General features: G+C 45.6%; 1 protein-coding gene across 14 annotated transcripts in view; it reads right to left on the reverse strand.

Annotated features, from left to right (window-relative positions):
• Positions 1–7,778, reverse strand: part of HERC1 (HECT and RLD domain containing E3 ubiquitin protein ligase family member 1) — a 112,163-nt gene extending 104,385 nt beyond the window's left edge. For all 14 annotated transcript variants that reach the window (XM_035130896.3, XM_088656664.1, XM_035130891.3 and 11 more), the window contains exon 1: positions 7,639–7,778. The gene's annotated coding sequence lies outside the window, so the exon portion shown is untranslated. The remainder of the gene's footprint in view (positions 1–7,638) is intronic.
• Positions 7,779–12,282: the final 4,504 nt, after the last annotated feature.

The following is a 12,282-nucleotide window of genomic DNA, read 5'->3' on the forward strand; positions in this document are numbered from 1 at the left end:
ACCTTCTGATCGGCAATCCCTAGGCTCTGTGGTTTAACCCACAGTGCCACCCGCGTCCCTTCCAGCAAGCTTAGCCAGGGCTAATTGCCACCAAGAGCCTCTTGCCACAGAACTGTCTCCTGCAGCAACCTAGTTATACCGGTACAACTTCATTACAGTATGAAACAGCTGGTGCCTGTACCTGCTTATATTCCTCTTCCCTCAGTCTTCCTTTTTCCTTTTGTATCATGTTTCTTAGATCATAAGCCATTATTTATAAAATGCAAACCATCTTCTGTGCAAGAAAGATGGTTAAAATGTGGCAAACAGAACATACTTCTGAGTATGTTTATCCCTGGGGGGGGGGGGGGTTGTTAAACAAAGACTGATGTACTACAAAAATAAGATTACTGTACTTGATGAACCAAAGGTTAAAGAAAACAAAGACAAAGAAGTGTGCGTATAGTTAGCTACACATTGGGATAAGCGAGCAAAGATTACTATTATTTTTAAGGGGAAAAACACATTAGAGGAGAAAGTGATATTTAAAAATACAAGCATACAGTTAGCGTTTCATTTTGGTAGATTCCAGTCTACTAGGAGCTCTAAATGGCATCAGGATGGTGAAGGGTGAACTAGACAATAAAGGAAACACACAACTGAAAGCATCAATCCCATATCTCCTCTAGTGAAGTCTAGGAAAGCAAAAGGTGTGATTGTGATATGATGGCATCACTTCCCACATGGGACTCACATCCCACACTGACGTCACATCACATGTTGAGATTTACTAGACATAATCAGAGTAGGAGAACCAAGTATGCATCAACACTTTCTCCTAATCATCTAGTTTTGCCATAAGTATCTGCATGAGCTCACAGTTAGGCCGTAAATACAAGACAAGGGTGTATTTTTTGCTATCTTGCTCTGCATCTACTGTACATGGATTATGCTATATGAACATACTGTACAAGAACCACCATCAATTGTGTGTTCAACACAGCTGCCAATAATTGCTGCCACAATTTTAAAATTTTGGTTCACAAATGTCTAAATGAAATGCAAGGCCTATTGTTACTGCTGTTACATTTTAATAAAAAATTACAAGTCCTACTACAGAATCTATAGCTTCTTGTTTAAACACTGTAAGGCTTGAAACATGCATCTGAAGGAGATGGTGAGTGTTTGCCTTCTCTGGGAGCATTTGCCTTTTGCTGACGAACAATCAAAACAGCTTCTCAAACTGTGAATGAATACAAACTTTAAATCTGTCATGCCCCGGTGTACAAGGCTACAACCCAAAGCTTGCTCCAACCACAGCCCTTAGAGGTAAAGTCCAGGCACCACAGAACCAGGGCATTCCTTTGCTCTGCTCAGGGCCAATTCAAATGAACAATGACAACATAGTAACGCTCAAGATGAGTTGTGAATTCAGGGGCAAGATCACACTTGTGAACGTTCAAACACAGTGGTGACATAACTGCAGAACACCGTTCAGCATTTTCTGAACAACAGTCAACAGGGAAGCTGAGGCACACAGTCCCCAAGTCTCAACAAACTGAAGCAGTCAGACAATCAAAGTTTTGTTGCACTGGGAAGCGTTTTAAATCTCTAGGTAACATCCAGGTTTCTTGCTTGTGTTGAGGTGCCAGCCTTGCAGACACTGAATGAAGATACAGTGATACCTCTGGATGTGAACGGAACCCATTCTGGAGCCCCGTATGCACCCAGAGCAGTACTTAACCTGAAGTGCCAAATCTGTGCATGCTGCCCGTGCGATTTGGCGCTTCTGCACATGCACATGACGTCATTCGGCGTGTCTGCACATGCGTGAATCGCCAAACCTGGAAGTAACCAGTTTCGTTACTTCTGGGTTCGGCGCGTACGTAACCCGTGTTGTACGCAATCCGCAGCATTCGTATCTAGAGGTATGACTGTAGAACTAAAAACCCTAAGCATGTCTTTTAAGTGTTTATGAGTCTGGGCAACTAAAGATGGACAACACACCAAAAAGAGTTGTGAGAATCAGTCTCATACACCATCTCAAACTGGCTACCCTAGAACAAATCACAGTATTAACACCAGCAACAACCAGGGAGGACTGAAAGAGGGGTATACTAGCAACATAATCTTATCTTGCTTTCCCCATTATAATTCCGAACACTGTGTCCTACTCTTTAATCTTAAATGTGAGACTCATGCAACAGGCAAAGACTTTAAAACTAAAAAGCGAATAAAATCAGTTTTGTGATTCTGGAAATATCCGAGCTTCTAGCTGTGTGCATATTTCAAGGGTTCACAATTGCTCACACCACAGTAGAGTTGGACTCTGGAACCCTTGTGTCACCAGCAAAACAAACACATATTTAGAATCCAGTATGTTGATAAGCTGACAAAAGGTCTGTCACTTCTCCAAAAGGTTAGAAAATAAATTTGCTGGAGATATTCTCCATGGAAAATCAGAAACACAGGGATATGTATTGAGAGGAGCAAGAAAAATAAACACTTCAGCAGCCCCTAAAGATATGTCAATTTTTAACTGTTGTCAGCAGCTCCTTGTTAAACACATACACACTCTTAACAAGCTTGAGGAAAAAAATGTTGTCATTGTGGTCTGTTGATTGCTCTATCACTTGCTTAGAACATACTGAATTTCTGGCTTACTGTATATAAAAATATTATTACATCTATTTCAATAAAGGCACTTGGCTGTTGTTCATTCAATGACAAGATTATAACATTATTAAAGGTTCTTCTTCAACTCAAAAGAAAACTAGAAGAACAGCAGCCAGCAGGGAGCAAGTCATGGAGCATAATAGAAGGGACAGTTTTCAAACCCATCTCAAATTGGGGAGATGGAGGGGGAAGTTTCCAATGGCAGCCATAAACGTCTATACTTGCAGAATGGACACTAGACATCTACCAAGACTATGATCCATCTCATCTCATCCCGCACTGCCTAACCTGAGGAACATATATCTTCCAGCATCTCAGGAAGAGGTCTCTCAGCCCTACTACATCCAATTCTTTAATGGGACATGCCAAAGATTAAACCTGAAACCTTCCATATTCTGCTATCATACCTTCACTTTAGCTATTAGACATTATAGTCCCTTCCCTTAAGCATTGACAGGTTTCATTTTTAATCCATGTGTATCAAAGAGCCCTCACGTGCCCTGAAATTCAGTTAATAAAAACTGGCAAACCCTTAACTTATAAACTGCACAGGTTTCTAGACCCCTTTTTTTTTTATTTAATACTACTTTACATAACCAACACAAGGTACATTCAAAATGTCACACTACTGAGCACAGGCAACAGATTGTGCCACAAGTGCAAACAAACATGGGCAATGCACTCTTTTAAATACAGTGGTACCTCCAGTTGCACATGGGATCCGTTCCGGAGCTCCGGTCGGATCCCGAGGAATTCGCAACTGGAGGTGCCGCTTCTGCAAATTTGTGTGGTAGAGCACTTCTGCGCATGCGCGCACGGTGAAACCCAGAAAAATTCTTTCGGGTATGTTGCGTTCGCATCCTGAAGAATACGCAACCAGAGGTCTGCGTATCGAGAGGTACCACTGTATTATTGTACAGCATCTCCAATGTTCCAGAAAGGAACACTCTTACTAGAGTTGCCTGGAAACGTTCCAACTTGCTCAATGACACTGGATCAGTCACAAGAGGCAGCCATGGTAGACAGGCAGCAATTAGCCTAGAAACACATTTGGGGGGGGGAGGAAGTTTGGATGAGCCCTAAGCCATACTATGGTGACACAACATTCCAGCAACCTCACAAATAATTGTCAATCTAGAAACAATGCCATGGTTTGCACATCACATTAAGCCAAACCACAGCTTAGTGTGAACACTCCGGCTCCCAGATTGTGGCTGCTTAGTTACTCCACAGTCATTTTGCTGTTATGCTGAGCTACGCCATCATTTGGCTTAGTGTGTGGTCAAAGGCTCATGGTTTAGCTCTCTTCAAACCTAACCACAAGCTGTAACCAATATCTGTCCTATGATTTTCAGTTTGTGGTGTGTCAGGAAGAGCTAAATCGTAAGTCCTAGTTTGGACAACATACTAAGCCAAACTGGGACTTAGCTCATGGGAGAGAAGCAAAGCAGTCAGGATCTCCTCTCCTGGAGCCCACATACTTTTGCTAAGCCATGCTTAAGCTCGGGGCAATGTGCAAACCAGGCCATATAAATGTTAAATTATCACAGAGATGTTAGCAAGTAACCAATGAGCCTGAGCCTAAATCAAGCATCTAGCAACTTTCTTTAAAAACAACAATCCCTCCTATTTATATAAGAAAAAATATTCATTCAGAGCACCCTTCACCAACCTTGTGCCCTCCAGTTGTTTTGAACTACAATTCTCATTAGCTCAAGCCACCACAGCCATATGATGCTGGGGCTGGTAGGAGCATGGCTTGTTGTGGTCCAAAATATTTGCATGGCACCAGAGAAACATGGTTAGCTAGAAGACTAGTAGTGCACAGATCAAACTGGTATCAACCTGACAATCTAGACCCTTTATAGGTAAAGAAATATCCTCACCACAATAAACTGAGTTTGAATTAATCATTAAAGCATTGGTCTTAAATTGGTATGTTGTGACCAAAACCCCATCATAATGAGTCCCCAAAGTATGTGGTGTGTGCAGCATACACAGCACATTGCTTTGTTCAGTTCAAACCATTGTTTAATTTAATCTGTAGTTTAAAGCAGGTTTGGGGAACCTTTGGCCCCCTACGTGTTGATTAAATCCTATCATAACAGTGCATGTGTATTTGATAATACGTAGGTGTCTGATGGGTGTTTTTTAATATTTTTATTCATTTCCAGATATCTGTTGGAAATCATTTTGGGCACAGCACACTTTGGAAAAGTGGTATATAAATAAAGTTACTCAATCAATCAATAGCTGGCTGCTGGCCCTACTTGCTATGTCTGTCAGGTGTTGTAGTTCAGCAACATCTGGAGGGTGAAAGGTTCCCCATGCCTGGTTTAAAGTGACATGGAAGACAGACAAATCCACTCAAAAAGTTTAAACAACTGAAATGAGGAAAATTGAAGTGTATAGCGGTTTCGCTAAATCCATAACATCGTACTGGACAATATGGCTGATTTTACGTGCAGTTTTACATACTGTTTCTCTTGCCTTTGTAAAGTTTGCTATTAGTTAAATAAACGTTCATTTTCTTCACAAAGTAAAATCCATGGTATCCACTACTCATTTATCATTCCCCTGTATGAGACAAGGGAATTAATCAAACCATAAAGACTATACCACTGAGGGACTTGGAAGCTGCCTAAGGTCATCTGAGGAGAGGAAATGTCCTAGGACTTTGGTTGCCTTTGTACCTATATAGTTATGATGCTTGTACATAGGTAAGGGCAGTTGGTGCCCAAAATTCTGAGTCCAGTTCCTAAATATGGAGTGCCAGCATAGGGGTACTTGAAGTTATTTTCCAGTTACTTAACTTTGTTACAAAAAGGCTTGCAACTACAGAATAGCCTAGAAAAGAAGCTTCAATATATGAATAAGCTGGGAATATTAGCCCAATTCATAATTGTGCTATTTATACTAATAAGCTTTACAATATTATGAAGGACTATCATAGGAACACACAAGAAAAATAACCTCTCTTGCCAATTCTCTGACACCATAACACTTGTTACAGCTTTGTGTTGGGCAACTCAACTGTTTCATTTCACGCCAAACAGGTATATAAGGCCCAGTGATGTGTACAGGAGAAAATTAGAAAAGTAACAAATGTATATATGGCACATCCGTTGCTTTTTTTCTGGGGGGACGCAGGGGTATGCATACCACTAAACATTTTGTGAATCTAAGTTTGGCTTCATTGAGGGGCAGTATTACAATATGAGTAGGAAAGTGAGGGTCCCCCTAAACATTTTTTTGAAAAAAAAACACTGGGCATATCTAACACAGCAGTTGCATTCCTGGAAAAAGAAGAGGACTAGCCAAAAGAGCCACCACATTTGCTCTGTAATGCTGTGGAACAACAAACAGGTCCTCAGCAATGAAGGCCAGCTCACAACAAATTGACAGCTGGATATTTCACACTTCACATATCCAACAACAGAGAAATCCTGTGCACACAATGGACTATAGCAACAGGTGGGGGTATGCCAATTTTGCTGGAAAGACCCAGACAGGTAGGTCATTTAAATCAGGGATGGTAGATATCTGGGTGATTTGCAGGAGAACTTCTGACTCCCATTTGTTTTAACAACGCCTTTTTTCCCCTATCTCAGGCCACAGAAATGAATAAATCAGGAGTCAATGACTGTGAATTCAGTTCTGGTACCTAGGCCCAGAATATTCTCAAAAGCAACCTGTTCTTTAAATTCTAATTGTACAGTATGTCTTTTCAACTGGCTTTGGTGGATCTTGAGGTTCAAGTAAACAATGAAGTAGATCTGAATAACCTTGTCTACCCACCCCTGGTTTAAAAGCCTCCCTGCCACACAGGAGCTACTACCAGCTGCAGTAAGGCTTGGAGACTGTAATGGGGCATCTCAAGGGTGGATCACTCTTTGTTCTTTCATTATATCTTCATGGGTGCAATTACAGTGCTCTGCTTTCACAGTGAGAGCATCTCAGATTAACCACTGCAAAATAATACACTTTTGTGGGAAGATGCATGCAAACCCTCATGGCCAGCCATTCCCACTATCCCCCCAGCCCAGGTGGCACTGCATGCACATGGCTAGATGAGCCACCCAAACTGCCCATCAGAAGCAAAAGCTGCAGAACCACATGCCACCACTCAACACATGCCGGGGTGCATTTGCCGATGTGGGCTTTGCTTGTGATTTTTATTTAGACAACCCACTTATGGGGCACTTGATGTAGCCTGTTAAAAAAGGAAAAGGAAAAACATGAAAAATAACTCCACGTGGTTAAGCAAATTGCCTATCTTTCAGGCTCCAAGATGGGAAGTTGAGGCAGGGATTTTACTGCTGAGAAAACAGAACAGAAGAAGGCGTCAACAAGCTCCTGTTCAGCCCAAGAAACCATCCTCTCTCCCTCACAATTGATTTCAGATTGTATGGACCTACAGGGAGGGGAAAGGGTCGTGTGTGTGTGCGCGCGCGTGTGTATCGTTGCTTACAGATCTGTGCAAATTGCTATGTGCACTGTCACACATAACAATAACAATCAGCAGCAGTAGCAGCAACAGTATCGTAATATGGATGGCACTGGCACAAATAAGATCACTAGCGACAACGGCGGAATTGCCGTAAGAACAGCCAAGTCCAAGATCTATTATTACACCAACAGCATCATAATAAATAAGAGATAGTTAGCAAGGTGAATAGCGGCGGCGGCAGCAGCGTCACGGAGAGGTCGATGGCAGGAGCGCCCAAAAATAATGGGGGAAACGCGACAAATGGTGGCTTCGGGGCGGGGAGTTCCCTGGATGACGGGTGGGGTCGCTTCTGGCACCCCCTCCCTTGAGGAACCCCGTCCCTTTATGGGGGAGGGGACCCCTTCCCTCCCAGTTTGGCGGGGCTCCCCTCCCCCTCGCCCCTCCCTGGTGGCGGTTGCCCCTCCCCCCTCCCCTCAGGCCTCGCCTTCCCTCAGCGCGGGCGCCCCGGGGTGACGCCAAGGTGTGTCCTTTACCAAGGTGCGTTCCGGGCAAGGCTGGCGGGGCCCGTGGCGGTAGGTCCCGTGAGGCGGTGGCGGTGGCGGCGGCGGCGGCACCACCGTCCTCCCTGCTTCTCCTGCTTCTCCGGCAGCGGCTTGTCAAAGGGGAGGAAACATGACGCGGGGAGGGAAAGAGTCGACGAGATCTCGCGGGATTTCCTCAGGGACCTCGCGAGATCCGCCGCCGCCTCTTTCTTCTGTCCCCCGCCCCACGCACTCGCCCGCTTCAGTTTTTCCTCTCTGCCTTCCAACTGTTTGCCGCCCCCTGGCGTCAGGCGCAGGGAGGGACGGTCGGGAGGGGCTGGCAGCGCGCCCCCTGCTGGAGGGCGGTGGCCGCCTCCCGGGTCTCTACGACCCATCAACAAAATCATATTGCAGTACACCTGTACTGTCATAGGCTTGGAGAAGCACAATTATTACCATCACAATAACCAATATTAATAATAGTTGTTTTCTTGCTTTTATACTAATAGTGGTTTTCTTGTTCTTTTGTTTGTTTTTATTTATTTTAATACATTTATATTTCACTTTAGGGTGTGTGTTTTTAAGGAACAGTATCAGCAAATAAAAAAACAAAAAAAACCCAACCCCCAGACACCATGTTGGGAAAGCACTTTCCAATCTAGCAAGAAGTTGAGGGGCAGCTCCAGTCCAGAGGGGTCCCCAATGGAGCAGTAGGGGCTCCATTGGAGAGCACTTCCTTTGCATGCAGAAGGTGCCAAGGTCAGTCTCTTGGCAACATCTCCAGGTGGGGATGGGAGTTCAACCTTGCCTGAAATCCTGGAGACCCCCTGCTGCCAGTCAGTGGGGACAACACTGAGCCACACTTGGTATAAGGCAGGATCCTGTGTTCCTGAGGAAGAGTTTTTGTAAGCCGGGCTTTATGTGGATAGAAAATGGCTGGGTGAAAATCAGGTGCCCTCAGCCATAGCTGTCAAGTTTTCCCTTTTCTCGCGAGGAAGCCTATTCAGCAAATAAGGAATTTCCCTCTAAAAAGGGAGCACTTGACAGCTATGGTCCTCACTCGTCACCATTGGGGGCAATTAACTGCTATTAATTTATCACAGAATCATAGGATCATAAGAAGAGCCTGATGGATCAGGTCATCAGACCATCCAGTCCAGTCATCTGTTCCCACAGTGGCCAACCAGATGCTCCAGAGGGAACCCCAAAGGCAGGACCTGAGGGCAAAAGCACTCTGCCCTCCTGTGATTCCCAGCATCATCTGGTATCCTAAGGCAGGGCTTAGGATGCCCAAGACATTTTAGCACCTGAGGCAAACCACAAAATGGCTCTCTCCACTCAACAGGGTAGAATGAAGACCTACATCAGGAGCGGGGTTGGGGATAAATATCTACTTTGGGGACAAGGGAGGAGTAAAGTGATAACAACAGTGGACAATGCATTCCTTGGAAGCAAGATATGCTGCCCCTGTAGACCTTGTGGTCTGAAGAGGCTGCCTCACTTTGTCTCATGGGTAGGCTGGCCCTGTTCTGAGGTATACTGCCTCTGACTGTGGCAGCAGAACATGGTCATTGTGGATAAGGCCTGTTGATCATAGAGTTGTAGGCTTTCTTGTATCCATGGAGGGAATCCAGAACCATTGTGTTCCCAGGCTGTTCATAGGCCTCCCAGGAGAGTGAGCCTGCCATCTTCCCAGGGAAGCGGAACCTGCAAAGCCACTCTTACTCTCATGAAGTTTCACCTAATGGTCAACCCAAATCTACCCAAGCTCTTAGATCTCATCTTGCCCTCTGGAGCAACAGCAGAAAATAAATACTTGGCTTCTTGTGTGGGAGACCCTGTTGGGTATGTTTCATGTCAAATGCCTTGGCTAGCCTTCCTCAACATGGTGCCCTCCAGATATTTGTGGGGCCCTAACTCCCATTAACCCCAGCAAGTGTGATCAACAGTCAGTATGGTGGAAATTGTAGTTATGTATATCAGCCCCTCCAAGTATCCTTGTTTTCCAGGGACAGTCTTGGGTTTACAGAACTTGTTCCCTTTTCTGATTTGATCCCGGAATGCCCCGCTTTTTCTTAGGGTGTGGAATAATGTGACCCCTGAACCAAGGAGATAAGTAACTATAGAACCCTTAGAAGACATCTGAAGGCAGCCCCGTATGGGGAAGTTTTTTGATGCTCAGTGTTTTTATATATGTTGGAAGCCGCCAAGAGTGACTGAAGGAACCCAGTCAGATGGGCAGGGTATAGCCCATGACACCTTTGGTAAAGGCTGTTCTCCAACTAGAGCGCTCGCAAGCCAGTGTTTCCCAGTTGTCAGTGTTTATACTACATTTTTTTTAAGATTTGCCTTGAGACAGTCTTTAAACCTCTTTTGTTGACCACCAGCATTACACTTTCCATTTTTAAGGTCGGAATAGAGTAGTTACTTTGGAAGACGATCAGGCATCCACACAATGATGACCAGTCCAACGAAGTTGATGTTGAAGAATCATTGCTTCAACACTGGTGATCTTTGCTTCTTCCAGTACACTGATATTAGTTCGCCTGTCTTCCCAAGCGATGTGTTAAATTTTTTGGAGACACCATTGATGGAATCTTTCGAGGAGTTGGAGATGGCGTTTATAAGTAGTCCATGTTTCATAAGCATATAGTAAGGTTGGTAGTACAATAGCTTTGTAAGCAAGCATTTTGGTTTCCCTGTGAATGTCCCAGTCCTCAAACACTCTGCACTTCAATCGGGAGAAAGCTGCACTCGCAGAGCTCAGGCGATGCTGGATTTCGGCATCAATGTTGGCCCTTGTGCAAAGGGTAGGAGAAGTGATCAACTTCTAGGTAGGAGTAGGTTGCATTTGTGATCAAAGAGGCACATGCACAGGTGATGTGACAGGTCGGTCCCAAGAGGCCTGTGTTAGGAAAAAGATGTTCCCATATGCTGAGACAGTCCCCTTTCATTTCCTCCCAAACCTTGGGCAGTCAAAAGCAACAGGCTGTGAAAGGTTGTGCTGGGGTTAGGGCAGGGATCCATCCTTGACTCCACTTCCTCTCCCCCTCTCTCAGAGCAGTCATGATTTATACTTAGCCTTTGGCTCTCTCCAGCTTCAGCCTGGGGTGTGGGGTTGCTTCAGAAATGCTTATTCATGAACTTCCTGCAAAATCATGTCCCAACGCAGCTGAAAATAAGAGAGCTTGCATCAGCAGCAAGAGAAAAAGAGTACAGCACTTCAAGAACCCCAGATTAGAGTCCTATGAGATCCAACCAGGAGATCTATTACCCCAAGTCCCATGTTTTGAAACATACCTTAAGAAGCAGCTGACAGCAGCCATGTTCAGAATTACGCCTGCTAGTTTTTTTAGTTTTTTAAAATGCATACACTGCTTGACTGCAAATAGAGTATCTAAGCAGGTTACAAAAATATTTGTCCTGGAAATGTGGCCACCATGTTCTGAGCTACATAGAATTGCAACCAGGTGTAAAGGGGGTGGGCATGTGTGCACCCCGTCAGTGGAAGCTCCCATAAAACCATCGTCTCCCCTGTTAGACTGGGACTCTAAGCCCTGTTGCAGTTAAAAAGTACCTGCTGGAGGCATGGGTGAAGCAGGATTTTTGTTGAGGGGACAGAACCTCAGATTTGTATTGATTTAGGGGGCACAGCTGCCCCCCTGCCCCCTCGGGCTATGCCCATGGTTTGAGGATGGAAGGTTGGAAAGAACCCCCACCCCACCCATGGGCAGCTGCCCCCCTAGACCCACAAAGCATTGAAAGTACTCAATTATCTGAGGTTCTGCCACCCACCCCCATTTTGGCTGCCCTGTCTAACAGAAATCCCCACCCATGCCCCCACCCCTGGTGCCCTGATCCTATGTAATTATGCAAGAAAGAGGCCCCATGTTTGATACCCATCATTCCAGGGCTGGGAGAGACTCCTGTGTGAATCCCTGGAGACCCAGTGCCCGTTCCTGGACTCGACAGACCATCAGCTTGACTCAGGATAAGCTTGCTTAGACCAGGCAGAAGAGATTTCCCAGGGGGAGGATTATTCATGAATGTATCCTTGAGAAGGAAAGGTGGCGGCGGCGGCGGTGGGGGTAGAGAGGTTCAACAAGGAGGAGAATGAGAGATAAGGGGACAAACACAGGCAGAAAGAGGAGGGGAAGAGACATCAAGGGTTGGGAGACGTGCGCTAAGAGCTGCCCATTCCAATTTGTGCGGAAAAACTGGTGGTCACCTGGCAGGCAATCCCCTCCCCGCCGCCCATTCCCGGTCCCACTAGCTATTACAGTATTATTACGCTGCTTGCTTGTTTGCATCAAGTTTGCGTCTGCGCCCCTTGCTCTCCTTCCCTCCTTCCTCCCCCCGCCACGCCCCGACCATACTGTACTGCCAGGCGCCCGGAGACGGGAAGAAGCGCTTGCAAAGCGCTGGCACTAGCAGCTGCGGAAGCGCCAGCGGCAGAGTTGCTGAGAGCTGCTGAAGAGCTTCTGCTCCCTCGCTGACAAAGCCGCCATCAGTCAGTGCAAGGACAGCTTTCCCTTGGTAGACGCGTGGGGCAGCCAGAGGGGAGCTGTCCAGTAGGCAAAGGAGGAGGAGGAGGAGCAAAGAGAGAGGAGAAACCACCGAATCAAAGGATGCACAAGGACATTTGCGGGCAGCCAG

Source organism: Zootoca vivipara, chromosome 13, assembly GCF_965207765.1.
Source record: "Zootoca vivipara chromosome 13, rZooViv2.hap1.1, whole genome shotgun sequence".
In the NCBI taxonomy this organism is placed as follows: Eukaryota; Metazoa; Chordata; class Lepidosauria; order Squamata; family Lacertidae; genus Zootoca; species Zootoca vivipara.